The sequence below is a fragment of the Balaenoptera physalus genome (assembly GCF_965194825.1).
Source record: "Balaenoptera physalus genome assembly, chromosome: 3".
Lineage (NCBI taxonomy): Eukaryota > Metazoa > Chordata > Mammalia > Artiodactyla > Balaenopteridae > Balaenoptera > Balaenoptera physalus.
Genome location: NC_138890.1, coordinates 79,976,908 through 79,989,830, shown reverse-complemented (window position 1 = coordinate 79,989,830; position 12,923 = coordinate 79,976,908). Strand labels below are relative to the sequence as shown.

Sequence of the window (12,923 nt, the reverse complement as noted above, 5' to 3'; positions counted from 1 at the left end):
GTTTCTGTGGCAACTGAATGCTCCCTAGATGAGAGGACACTGTAGTATTTAGTCATGGACCTTCCTCTCTTCTCTGTCCACTCTCTCCCTAGGTGATCCAATCTCAGGATACTTCCTGCTGCATCGTTTGGTTGTATGTATAGATGCAGTGAGTCAGGACTGGGAGGATACTAGGGAAATACCATAATGTATTCATTTATAAACTTATTGTGAATGTTTCCTTCTCTTCAGTCAAATTATACCAGGATGTTATCTGAGTCCCATAATAGATTGAGCATCATGTGGCCAACAAAATCTCCTAAAAGTCATCCAGCCAAGACATCTCTAGTCTTTCCTATACTTTTATGTTATTTCAGAATCCTAATAGATAGGTCATGACAACTTAAAAAGGAAGACAGTATTATCACTCTCTAGAATCATTCTTCACATCTTAATATTGGGGATACCCTTTATACAAGGTTCAAATAAGGATTCAACAAAAATAGCTCAGATTAAAATTTGAGCTTTGCCTCTTCGGAATGTGAATTTGAAAGAGAAAAATATTTCTAGTTAAGGTAGTCAGGAAAAGCTAAAATAAAGCTAGCATTAAGTTGGATTTTGAATTCTGGATAGAATTACAAAAAGAAATTATAACAAATACATGAGGAAGGAGAAGAACAAAGTAAATATGGAGAGAGGTAAGTGCATCAGACTAGCTGAGGCATAGAGTTGGAGCTCAGTCTCATTTGGGAATGATATACAATGCCAGGGTTTGGTGTCATCAGTCCTCATAGAACCTGGAGTCCAACATCAGGAAGAACCTACTACCTGCTGGAAGGACCCCATGATACCAACCTGCTTCTCTGTCCTCAGCCTGTTGCTTGTGACCATGATACCCTGCCTGCTATTCAGCCTATGTGTCCTGACTTCCTCTTCTTGCCTGCTTCCAGGGTCTTTCCAGATCACTCACCCTGTTTTAGTGCTCTCCCATGCTCTAATCCCAGCCCTTGGAGCAGCCCTGGCCTATCAACAACCAAACTCATACCATTGCCTCTTTGGAAAGTGAATCCCCAAAAGAAAACTATCTCTGATCCAACATCACAGAAACCAATAGGGAAGCAAGTTCAATGGCCCATGTTTAAGGGAGAAACTGTCTGATCTATATTGTAAGGACAGGAGTGATGGTATGTACATATGTAGAAAAAGACTAAGAATTTAAAAATTAATTGATCTGATTGGATATAGCTCCACAAATGAGAGTGAGTCTCCAAAAGTAGAAAAAGGGCAACAGAAATAGGGAAAAGAGGAGAAGAAGGCAAGGAATGAAAATGAACTCAGCTCTGTGACACTTTGCTTGTTTCCCCAGACCCAGAAATATGCAGTGAATATTTGTTGACAGATTAAATAAAACAGCTATTCTTTTTCTTTTTTTTTTTTTTTTTTGGTGATTTAATTTCTACTTCTTTACCTTCTCCTATATACATTTAAAAACGCCCAAGCCTGGCTATTACCTTGTGTTAATTCTCATTGCATTTTTAAAATTTAGGCTATGTAACACACTTTCAGAAAGTCGGCAGGGTGTAAACGACCTATCTCATCATTTCGTGTCACATTCCCTATGAGATTATGAAGTACTGTGTGCTGTATGAACCATGGCACATTTTGGTCATCACTGTGTTCTCAATTTCAATTAAGGCTGAGAACATCTGATGAATAGATGGGGGTGGCCAGGGGAGGGGAGGGAAGGGTCAGACAGACTGATGGTCACTTGAGCAGCCTGACATATATTTTTTAAATTTTATTTTATTTACTTATTATAGAGCAGGCTCTTATTAGTCATCCATTTTATACACATCAGTGTATACATGTCAATCCCAATCTCCCAATTTATCACACCACCACCCTCACCCTCTGCCACTTGTCCCCCTTGGTGTCCATACGTTTGTTATCTACATCTGTGTTTCAATTTCTGCCCTGCAAACTGGTATATCTGTACCATTTTTCTAGGTTCCACATATATGTGTTAATATACGATATTTGTTTTTCTTTTTCTGACTTATTTCACTCTGTATGACAGTCTCTAGATCCGTCCACGTATCTACAAATGACCCACTTTTGTTCGGTTTTATGGCTGAGTAATATTCCATTGTATATATGTGCAACATCTTCTTTATCTATTCATCTGTCGATGGGCATTTAGGTTGCTTCCATGACCTGGCCATTGTACATATTGCTGCAATGAACATCGGGGTGCATGTGTTTTTCGGAATTATGGTTTTCTCTGGGTATATGCCCAGTAGTGGGATTGCTGGGTCATATGGTAATTCTATTTTTAGTTTTTTAAGGAACCTCCATACTGTTCTCCACAGTGGCTGTATCAGTTTACATTCCCACCAACAGTGCAAGAGGGTTCCCTTTTCTCCACACCCTCTCCAGCATTTGTTGTTTGTAGATTTTCTGATGACGCCCATTCTAACTGGTGTGAGGTGATACCTCATTGTAGTTTTGATTTGCATTTCTCTAATAATTAGTGATGTTGAGCAGCGTTTCATATGCTTCTTGGCCATCTGTATGTCTTCTTTGGAGAAATGTCTATTTAGGTCTTCTGCCCATTTTTGGACTGGGTTGTTTGTTTTTTTAATATTGAGCTGCATGAGCTGTTTATATATTTTGGAGATTAATCCTTTGTCCGTTGATTCGTTGGCAAATATTTTCTCCCATTCTGAGGGTTGTCGTTTCGTCTTGTTTATGGTTTCCTTTGCTGTGCAAAAGCTTTGAGGTTTCATTAGGTCCCATTTGTTTATTTTTGTTTTTATTTCCATTACTCTAGGAGGTGGATCAAAAAAGATCTTGCTGTGATTTATGTCAAAGAGTGTTTTTCCTATGTTTTCCTCTAAGAGATTTATAGTGTCCAGTCTTACATTTACGTCTCTAATCCATTTTGTTTATTTTTGTGTATGGTGTTAGGGAGTGTTCTAATTTCATTCTTTTACATGTAGCTGTCCAGTTTTCCCAGCACCACTTATTGAAGAGACTGCCTTTTCTCCATTGTATATCCTTGCCTCCTTTGTCATAGATTAGTTGACCATAGGTGCGTGGGCTTAACTCTGCGCTTTCTACCTTGTTCCATTGATCTATATTTATGTTTTTGTGCCAGTACCATATTGTCTTGATTACTGTAGCTTTGTACTATACTCTGAAGACAGGGAGTCTGATTCCTCCAGCTCCGTTATTTTCCCTCAAGACTGCTTTGGCTATTCGGGATCTTTTGTGTTCCACACAAATTTTAAGATTTTTTTTGTTCTACTTCCTTAAGAAATGCCATTGGTAATTTGATAGAGATTGCATTGAATCTGTAGATTGCTTTGGGTGGTATAGTCATTTTCACAATATTGATTCTTCCAATCCAAGAACATGGTATATCTCTCCATTTGTTGGTATCATCTTTAATTTCTTCCATCAGTGTCTTATAGTTTTCTGCATACAGGTCTTTTGTCTCCCTAGGTAGGTTTATTCCTAGGTATTTTATTCTTTTTGTTGCAATGGTAAATGGGGGTGTTTCCTTAATTTCACTTTCAGATTTTTCGTCATTAATTTATAGGAATGCAAGAGATTTCTGTGCATTAATTTTGTATCCTGCAACTTTACCAAATTCCTTGATTAGCTCTAGTAGTTTTCTGGTGGCATCTTTAGGATTCTCTATGTATAGTATCATGTCATCTACAAACAGTGACAGTTTTACTTCTTCTTTTCCAATTTGGATTCCTTTTACTTCTTTTTCTTCTCTGATTGCCGTGGCTAGGACTTCCAAAACTATGTTGAATAATAGTGGTGAGAGTGGACATCCTTGTCTTGTTCCTGATCTTAGATGAAATGCTTTCAGTTTTTCACCCTTGAGGATGATATTTGCTGTAGGTTTGTCATATATGGTCTTTACTATGTTGAGGTAGGTTCCCTCTATGCTCACTTTCTGGAGTGTTTTTATCATAAATGGGTGTTGATTTTGCCAAAAGCATTTTCTGCATCTATTGAGATGATCATATGGTTTTTATTCTTCAATTTGTTAATATGGTGTATCACAGTGATTGATTTCCATATATTGAAGAATCCTTGCATCACTGGGATAAATCCCACTTGATCGTGGTGCATGATCCTTTTAATGTGTTGTTGTATTCTGTTTGCTAGTATTTTGCTGAGGATTTTTGCATCTATATTCATCAGTGATATTGGTCTGTAATTTTCTTTTTTTGTAGTATCTTTGTCTGGTTTTGGTATCAGGGTGATGGTGGCCTCATAGAATGAGTTTGGGAGTGTTCCTTCCTCTGCAAATTTTCGGAAGAGTTTGAGAAGGATGGGTGTTAGCTCTTCCCTAAATGTCTGATAGAATTCACCTGTGAAGCCATCTGGTCCTGGACTTTTGTTTGTTGGAAGATTTTTAATCACAGTTTCAGTTTCATTACTTGTGATTGGTCTGTTCATATTCTGTATTTCTTCCTGGTTCAGTCTTGGAAGGCTATATCTTTCTAAGAATTTGTCCATTTATTCCAGGTTGTCCATTTTATTGACAAAGAGTTGCTTGTAGTAGTCCCTTAGGGTGCTTTGTATTTCCGTGGTGTCTGTTATAACTTCTCCTTTTTCATTTCTAATTTTATTGTTTTGAGTCCTCTCCCACTTTTTCTTGATGCGTCTCACTAATGGTTTATCAATTTTGTTTATCTTCTCAAAGAACACCCTTTTAGTTTTATTGATCTTTGCTATTGTTTTCCTTGTCTCTATTTCATTTATTTCTGCTCTGATCTTTATGATTTCTTCCTTCTGCTCACTTTGGGTTTTGCTTGTTCTTCTTTCTCTAGTTCCTTTAGGTGTAAGGTTAGATTGTTTATTTGAGATTTTTCTTGTTTCTTGATGTAGGCTTGTATAGCTATAAACTTCCCTCTTAGAACTGCTTTTGCTGCATCCCATAGGTTTTGGATCGTCATGTTTTTATTGTCATTTGTCTCCAGGTAATTTTTGATTTCCTCTTTGATTTCTTCAGTGATCTCTTGGTTATTTAGTAATGTATTGTTTAGCTTCCATGTATTTGTATTTTTTACGTTTTTCTCCCTGTAATTGATTTTTAATCTCATAGCGTTGTGGTCAGAAAAGATACTTGATATGATTTCAATTTTCTTAAATTTACTGAGGCTTGATTTGTGACCCAAGATGTGATCTATCCTGGAGAATGTTCCATGTGCACTTGAGAAGAAAGTGTAATCTGCTGTTTGGGGATGGAATGTCCTATAAATATCAATTAATCTATCTGGTCTATTGTGTCATTTAAAGCTTCTGTTTCCTTATTAATTTTCTGTTTGGATGATCTGCCCATTGATGTAGGTGAGGTGTTAAAGTCCGACACTATTATTGTGTTACTGTCGATTTCCTCTTTTATAGCTGTTAGCAGGTGCTTTATGTATTGAGGTGCTCCTATTTTGGGTGCATATATAGTTATAATTGTTATATCTTCTTCTTGGATTGATCCCCTGATCATTATGTAGTGTCCTTCCTTGTCTCTTGTAACATTCTTTATTTTAAAGTCCTTTTTATCTAATATGAGTATTGCTACTCCAGCTTTCTTTTGATTTCCATTTGCATGGAATATCTTTTTCCATCCCCTCACTTTCAGTCTGTATGTGTCCCTAGGTCTGTGGTGGGTCTCTTGTAGACAGCATATATATGGGTCTTGTTTTTGCATCCATTCAGCGAGCCTGTGTCTTTTGGTTGGAGCATTTAATCCATTCACATTTAAGGTAACTCTCAATATGTGTGTTCCTATGACCATTTTCTTAATTGTTTTGGGTTTGTTTTTGTAGGTCCTTTTCTTCTCTTGTGTTTCCCACTTAGAGAAGTTCCTTTAGCATTTGTTGTAGAGCTGGTTTGGTGGTGCTGAATTCTCTTAGCTTTTGCTCGTCTGTAAAGCTTTTGATTTCTCCATCGAATCTGAATGAGATCCTTGCTAGGTAGAGTAATCTTGTTTGTACATTCTTCCCTTTCATCACTTTAAGTATATCATGCCACTCCCTTCTGGCTTGTAGAGTTTCTGCTGAGAAATCAGCTGTTAACCTTATGGGAGTTCCCTTGTATGTTATTTGTCATTTTTCCCTTGCTGCTTTCAATAATTTTTCTTTGTTTTTAATTTTTGCCACTTTGATTACTATGTGTCTTGGCGTGTTTCTCCTTAGGTTTATCCTGTATGGGACTCTCTGCGCTTCCTGGACTTGCGTGGCTATTTCCTTTCCTATGTTAGGGAAATTTTCAACTATTATCTCTTCAAATATTTTCTCTGGTCCTTTCTCTCTCTCTTCTCCTTCTGGGACCCCTAAAATGCGAATGTTGTTGCATTTAATGTTGTCCCAGGGGTCTCTTAAGCTGTCTTCATTTCTTTTCATTCTTTTCTCTTTATTCTGTTCTGTAGCAGTGAATTTCACCATTCTGTCTTCCAGGTCACTTATCCGTTCTTCTGCCTCAGTTATTCTGCTGTTGATTCCTTCTAGTGTATTTTTCATTTCAGTTATTGTATTGTTCATCTCTGTTTGTTCTTTAATTCTTCTAGGTCTTCGTTTAACATTTCTTGCATCTTCTTGATCTTTGCCTCCATTCTTTTTCCGAGGTCCTGGATCATCTTCACTATCATTATTCTGAATTCTTTTCCTGGAAGGTTGCCTATCTCCACTTCATTTAGTTGTTTTTCTGGGGTTTTATCTTGTTCCTTCATCTGGTACATAGCCCTCTGCCTTTTCATCTTGTCTATCTCTCTGTGAATGTGGTTTTTGTTCCACAGGCTGCAGGATTGTAGTTCTTCTTGCTTCTGCTGTCTGCCCTCTGGTGGATGAGGCTATCTAAGAGGCTTGTGCAAGTTTCCTAAATAAAACAGCTTTGAGCTCTGACTAGATGAAATTTTGGATATTTGCATTACAGTATGTCATAATCCCCTGAGTGAATTGTTTATATTTTTAATTTGAATTTTAAACATGCAGCTGTCACTTTAGTAGACCAAATCAGACAAACAACAAGAACTATTTGTTACCTGGCCTTTGTTCTAACTTTAATTCTTTTAGAAATGCACAAAAAGATTCCATTCACTGTAGTAGGAATGTCAATGAATGTACTTGACTTCACCTGGAATACAGAGACACTCCTACAAAGCTAGAAATATATATAAACCACTAAGCGTAGAAAAACATTCACTTATCAGTATTGAAGGGGTTTCTGAACTGCAGTGTTTCTTTTCTCAGAATAAGAACATTTGGTCTCTCCAGCCTCAGTAAGTCAGTTTAAGCTAGAATCCAGAAACATTACCACAGGAAATCCTTAGGTTTTGCCAACTATGATTAAATGTAGTTTTTATGGTGGTAGTGCTTGGTTTTTTGTATGTTTGTACGGCTTTTTAAACTGCAGCTCAAGTAGTAAGCTTTATTTGAAGTGATAAGAAACCCAAAATATCTTATAAGGATTAAATTTTTTCAAGCCACTTGGATCCTACTAAAAAGAAAGGAAGGAAAGAAGGAAGGAAGGAGGAAAGAGAGGGAGGAAGGGAAGGAAGGGTCCGTTAGACTGATGTGGCTTTAATATCCTGGCGGCCCACATAAGCAAATCAAAATCTAAGCCTGTAAACGACTCAAGGTTGTGAAATCAAATCTCAAAGGACAACCAATCACAAACAGCCAAGTAGGCTTTGAGCTCTAGCCAACCAAATAATTTTCTTTCTTTGCTTCCCACTTTCTCTACACGAGTCTTTCCCCTGGCTCCGGAGCACTTCTAACAACTTCTGGTTTGGTGCTGCCCAATTCCAATAAATTTTTGCTCAAATAGACACTTAAAAATTTTAACATGTTTCAGTTTATCTTTTGAAGGAAGGAAGGAAAAAAAGAAGGAAGGGAGGAAGGGGGGAGGAAAGAAGGAAAACTTCATAGTGCATTGACTATACTTTAAAGTGTTTTCCATCCATGTTTGTTTCCCTGATGATTTTCCTCCCTTTCCTATTTGTCTTATGTATTCCTAAAACACTGCAACAATCTCCTCCAAAACAGTGGACCCTGCATCTCAGCATTTACAGTCTGATTAGGACACTCAGCCGTGCCTACCATCCCTACAGACATTGAGCTCCAGGAAAGGCAGTTAGCCCATGCCTGTTGCAGGGTAGGCACTCAAAAAACTAAACAAATTAATGAAAGGATAAACAGATGAATATGGCTATGTTCTGAAGCAAATGAACTCCAATAATACACCATGCACACTCTAGGTTTCTCAAACTTCAGATATCTGCACAATAGCTCACTGATTTTACTAAAAAAATTTATTGGAAAGAAAGTTTCATATGACTACAGTAAATGCAAAACCAGTATCAGTTGACAGAAACAGGAAGCAGCTATGAAAACAATAAATATTCAATTTCTTGAATAAATGTTCAATTTCTTTACCTGGTAGGTGGTTACATGGGAATTTTTGTCTTTTTTTTTTTTTTTTTGGCAACAGCTTTATTGAGATATAATTCACATACCATACAATTCACTCATTTGATATATATAAGCCAGTGGATTTTAATATATTCACAAATTTCTCCACCTTTCTCCAAAAGGCTTCTCAGTCCAGAACTGGGATTGATTTGCTATGCAAATCCAGAAATCTTGCACATGGCTCTTTCCTTTAAGAAGATGAAATTCAGATTATAGTAACTGTCTGTAAATCAAATATTCTGTAGTGTGGGCACGCATCTTAATTGATTAAAACATATTTTCTTTGGGTACTTGCAGTACTGGGTAGAGTGGAGGAAAGAGTCCTGCATTTTCTGCCCTTACAGCTTTTAAATTCACCTTGTGTGCATGTCCCTTACCCCATGCAGGATCGCAGGTGACAGTTCCACAACACCACAGAAGCTTCCTGAACATCAGTCCCCAGTGGGACCCTGCTGAGAGGATTTCTTGCCCTTCACTGGGTAAGGTTCAGGATTCCTTAGTGCAAGTATGGGCATCAAACACTAAGCAGCTAGAGTCCACCTGTCAAGCATCACAAGTCCTCTGATTAGAAAATAAAGCCCATTCATGGAACTGGGGGTTGCCTGCCAGCAGGCTCTTTGCCACAGCTATTTTGAAAACTGGCAAAGAAGTGGGTGGAAAAATCATTCTTCACCTTAACAGATGAGTCTTCCCTCACAAAATAGATGAATTTAGAACACCTCCTTAGTCAGACTCATAAAGGCAAAGGTACAGAGGATTTTATGGAAAATGATGACCTCCTAAGAATTAGTTTTTAAATTGAATTTTCCACTCTTGAGATGCTTGATAAACTCCTTGTCTCTCCTACTAAAGGTCATGCCAGAAAGTAACATACGTGATTATTCACGCTGATCACCTACCTTAGCCAGCCTTTACTCATGTCAAGTTTATACCCAAAATTCAACCTAATATTAAAATGTCTACTTATTATGAAATAACTTGCAAATTAGCATCTTTTAGCTTCAAACATGAATTCTAATTTGAATTTTTTTTTGAAATTTCAAGTAAAATATGCCCTAATAAAAAAAACAACAAAAAAAATATGAATGCTGGGGAGAGGTCAGAGGATTTTAGTAGCCATTCAATAGGACTGGGCAGAGGAGAAAGGTTTTCTTCCTGCTTCAAGTCCTTTCTTGGACTTCAAATATAGTGTAAGTGCCTGACATTAAGCTTTTGATTGGCAAGACATCATTTCAAAGACATCCATCTCAAATAAACACACTGCCAGCTGTATGACACAGCTACTAGCGAACCAGCTAGATAAGGAACCAGGAACCCTCACCCATGAAGTCCCCTTTTTAGAGAGCCCTGGGGAACTTAGGTAACTGATCACTTGAGTGACTCTGCTTCTTCATTCCTGCTCCCTAATTCCCACTCTTGTGTCTTAAATTCACCAATAGTGAACCCTCAAAACCCCAGGTATCCGACCCTCAACCCTAATGAAGGCAGAGCCCCAGGTCCAAGCTCCCTCCATCTCTCTCAACCTCCACCTCATTGTGTGTCTCTTCGGACCTGAAAGTAATAAGCCTTTTTTTTTCCCCCCCAAAGTTCCCTGATGGTTGTTGTTGAGGTGTGTCCTACAGTCATTATAAGAACCACAAAGGCCAGTCCAGCCACATCATCTGCTCTGGTGCAGGAAATGTCTGTGGGGCTCGCCACAAGTAATAAGGGCCCAGGTGAGTCCCTCAGTCATTTCTAGCAGATAGTGTCACTATCAATAGGCTGAGATGGACACATCAGGTCACTCTTCAACTTCTCTGAATTAGAATTTATTCTCCTGAAGTGAGAAAAAGAATGATTGCTAATAAGAAATTTAGCCTGGGATAGGTAATGGAATTGACATCAAAGTTGGTCTCTTTCCACTAAGTGTATTAATGAGTTTTGATAATACAACACATATCCAAGGTACTTTAAGTATGTTGCATTGTTTTATTTTATTACTCAGCACAGTTGGGGTAAGGGATGGGGGAGGGCTGTGTGTAATGAGAAAAGAATTCTTGTACTGACTTTATTCCATGATTCACATTCTTTTCACAATTTCAAACATATCTGAAATTGACTGCATCATAAAAACACAGTTGTCCAGTTGGGATTGTGATGTGTTGCCTGTGCATATGTGACTTTAGTTGTTATTACTGGAGACCTGTCAAGGTATGCCTATATTTGTTTATAAATTATTACATAGAAATTTACAATTGTGAAGTCACATTTGACATTTGGGCAACACAAGTAAAGAAGAGGTGTGATATATAATTGAAATATATTCCTGAGATGCAAAAACAATATAAACATGAATTTAATGTGACAAATTAAATGTGACAGATACATGTAAGCATACCTAAGAACTGCAACTTGCCTTAATAAAATGTGTTTTAGGAGCCAATACTACTTCTATACTTTAAAGTGTAATGACAAACTACTGACACAACTTCAGAGAAAAAATAGTGAGATTTTTACCATCAGCTCACATGCATTTTAAGAAGAAACATGACAGTCATTTATGGGCATGTCTGTGTTCCTGAATGTCTCCTTTGTCCTATTTACCATCCAAGTAACCTAGACTTCAAATTTAGCATAATTTGTAGTTCAGTTTTAACTTCATATTTCCAACATTTTTATACCTCAGCATTGCTGTTTTCTAATCATATTATCATAAATTCATAGTTTACAATCTATTCATACAAATCAAACATCAGACAAAATTCTCCAATTTTTAAACCTATTTTAAATTCCCCTTTTAAAAATTAGTTTAAACGTGCCACACAACAGTAATACCAGCTAATGTCACAATGTGGCACTTAGTAGCTGTATTAGTAGCTTTGGTCATTGAATACAAGCTTACGTACGTTGTTTAAAATTGTATCTTTTCACATGTATGCTAGCTGATGACTTAGAAAATAGACATTAGCAAACCAAAATCTTGAAAGAGACTAGAGGAAGGAACATATCAACTGGTACATTTTCATAATGTGAGCCTCACAAGTATTTTCAAAAACTACAAACTCTGAGGATGACTATAACTCAGATTTCATTTTCAAGAAAGTGAAATATTGGGTGTATTCTTATCAGTTGCCTGTTTGGATAAATTTTTCAAGTAGGAGTGCTTTCAATTTTCCAGCCAACACAGTCACATTTTTTCCTTTCACAGAAAACAAGATCGATAAATTACATCCTGAATTTCTATTCCTTGATCCCATCCTGGTCTCCAGCTTTTTGCTTTTTATGAGATGTACCCAACAGTACGCAACACAACTCATCCATCTGACATGCCCATTCTTTGCCACTGTGGTTCAACATCCACAGCAATCTTTTGGGCAGGAAGCCAATCGTGGTTCCTTAGAAATCTTGGTTTCTGGAAGGAGCAGCCCTCTGTCTTCCCCATGTCAATGTGGGGAGGATCCCTTCAGTAGTTTAATGTATTTATACAAGAAGGTTCTTTCAAAAGAAAAGTGTTGGCCCAGGATCAAAGCAAAGTCATAACTAAATAACCCACAGTCTTGAAGTTTTACAACAAGTCATGCTTAAGAAATCAAAAAGACTACCATGAGAGAGAAGTATTCATGAGAGAACACAGTATATTAGAAAGGGTCAGGGGATGGACAGCTAGAGGAAGTAAAAGCAAACTGCATGGAGAGGGCCAGAAAGAAGCAGGAAGAACCTCTTGGTGACCAAGAGCCAGTTATGCAATTCTGGAGAAAGAACATCAACTGCCCTCAATGGCCTGGCTAGATTTTTGCATAGTCAGGTGGAAATGTCAAGGGTAGATGTCCAGCACTCTGTTCAGAGGAAATGCCTCTGATCTTACCTCACCTCAGCTTCTCTCAAGCAGACCAAAAATACAAGTCAGGCAGCTTTTGTCTTGAAGAATGAAGATAAAGGAAAGTACTTGCCAGGATGCAAAGCGGTTTGAAGTACAAGGTTGTCCAACTGACAAAAGCATGAAAACAAAAATACATTTTTCATGACTGGCACTGGAATTGGGTCATGAAGTTCTACCTACAATCTCAGCAGTTCTACGCAAGAGGAAGTGATTCTTTGCTTCTGTGCTATATGACCACGACCTTCTCAAGCACAGTTAGTTCACATGAGATACTGTAGCCAAAGTGTAAAATTTTTAATTAACTAAAACAATCTGTGGTATTATAGAAATCTTACAAATGAATCAACAGTGCTAATTACCAGTGAATTATATATATTAGCTGTTTGAACAGATACACCTTGCTCTTTACTAGCTCCATCCTTCTCTTGTAGAGTTAAGTCAGCCTTGATGGGCAACCATCCCTTAGAAGGCATGGAATTTCCTAACTACTGTCTGTTCGTCCACAGTTACTGCTACCTCTTAGGGTGGCACCCACCCAGTGGATGGTATAACTAGAGGGAAAATTAGGCTCTCAGGGAGACAGACAGGTAGTT

The 12,923-nt window shown here is 37.7% G+C and overlaps 1 protein-coding gene across 1 annotated transcript in view; it reads right to left on the bottom strand.

The window, feature by feature from the left end:
• Window positions 1–5,143: 5,143 nt before the first annotated feature.
• The window catches only part of DTWD2 (DTW domain containing 2), a 194,552-nt gene continuing 186,772 nt past the window's right edge, over window positions 5,144–12,923 (bottom strand). The window contains exon 7 of the transcript XR_014261913.1: window positions 5,144–12,923. This exon is cut by the window's right edge and continues 25,151 nt beyond it. The gene's annotated coding sequence lies outside the window, so the exon portion shown is untranslated.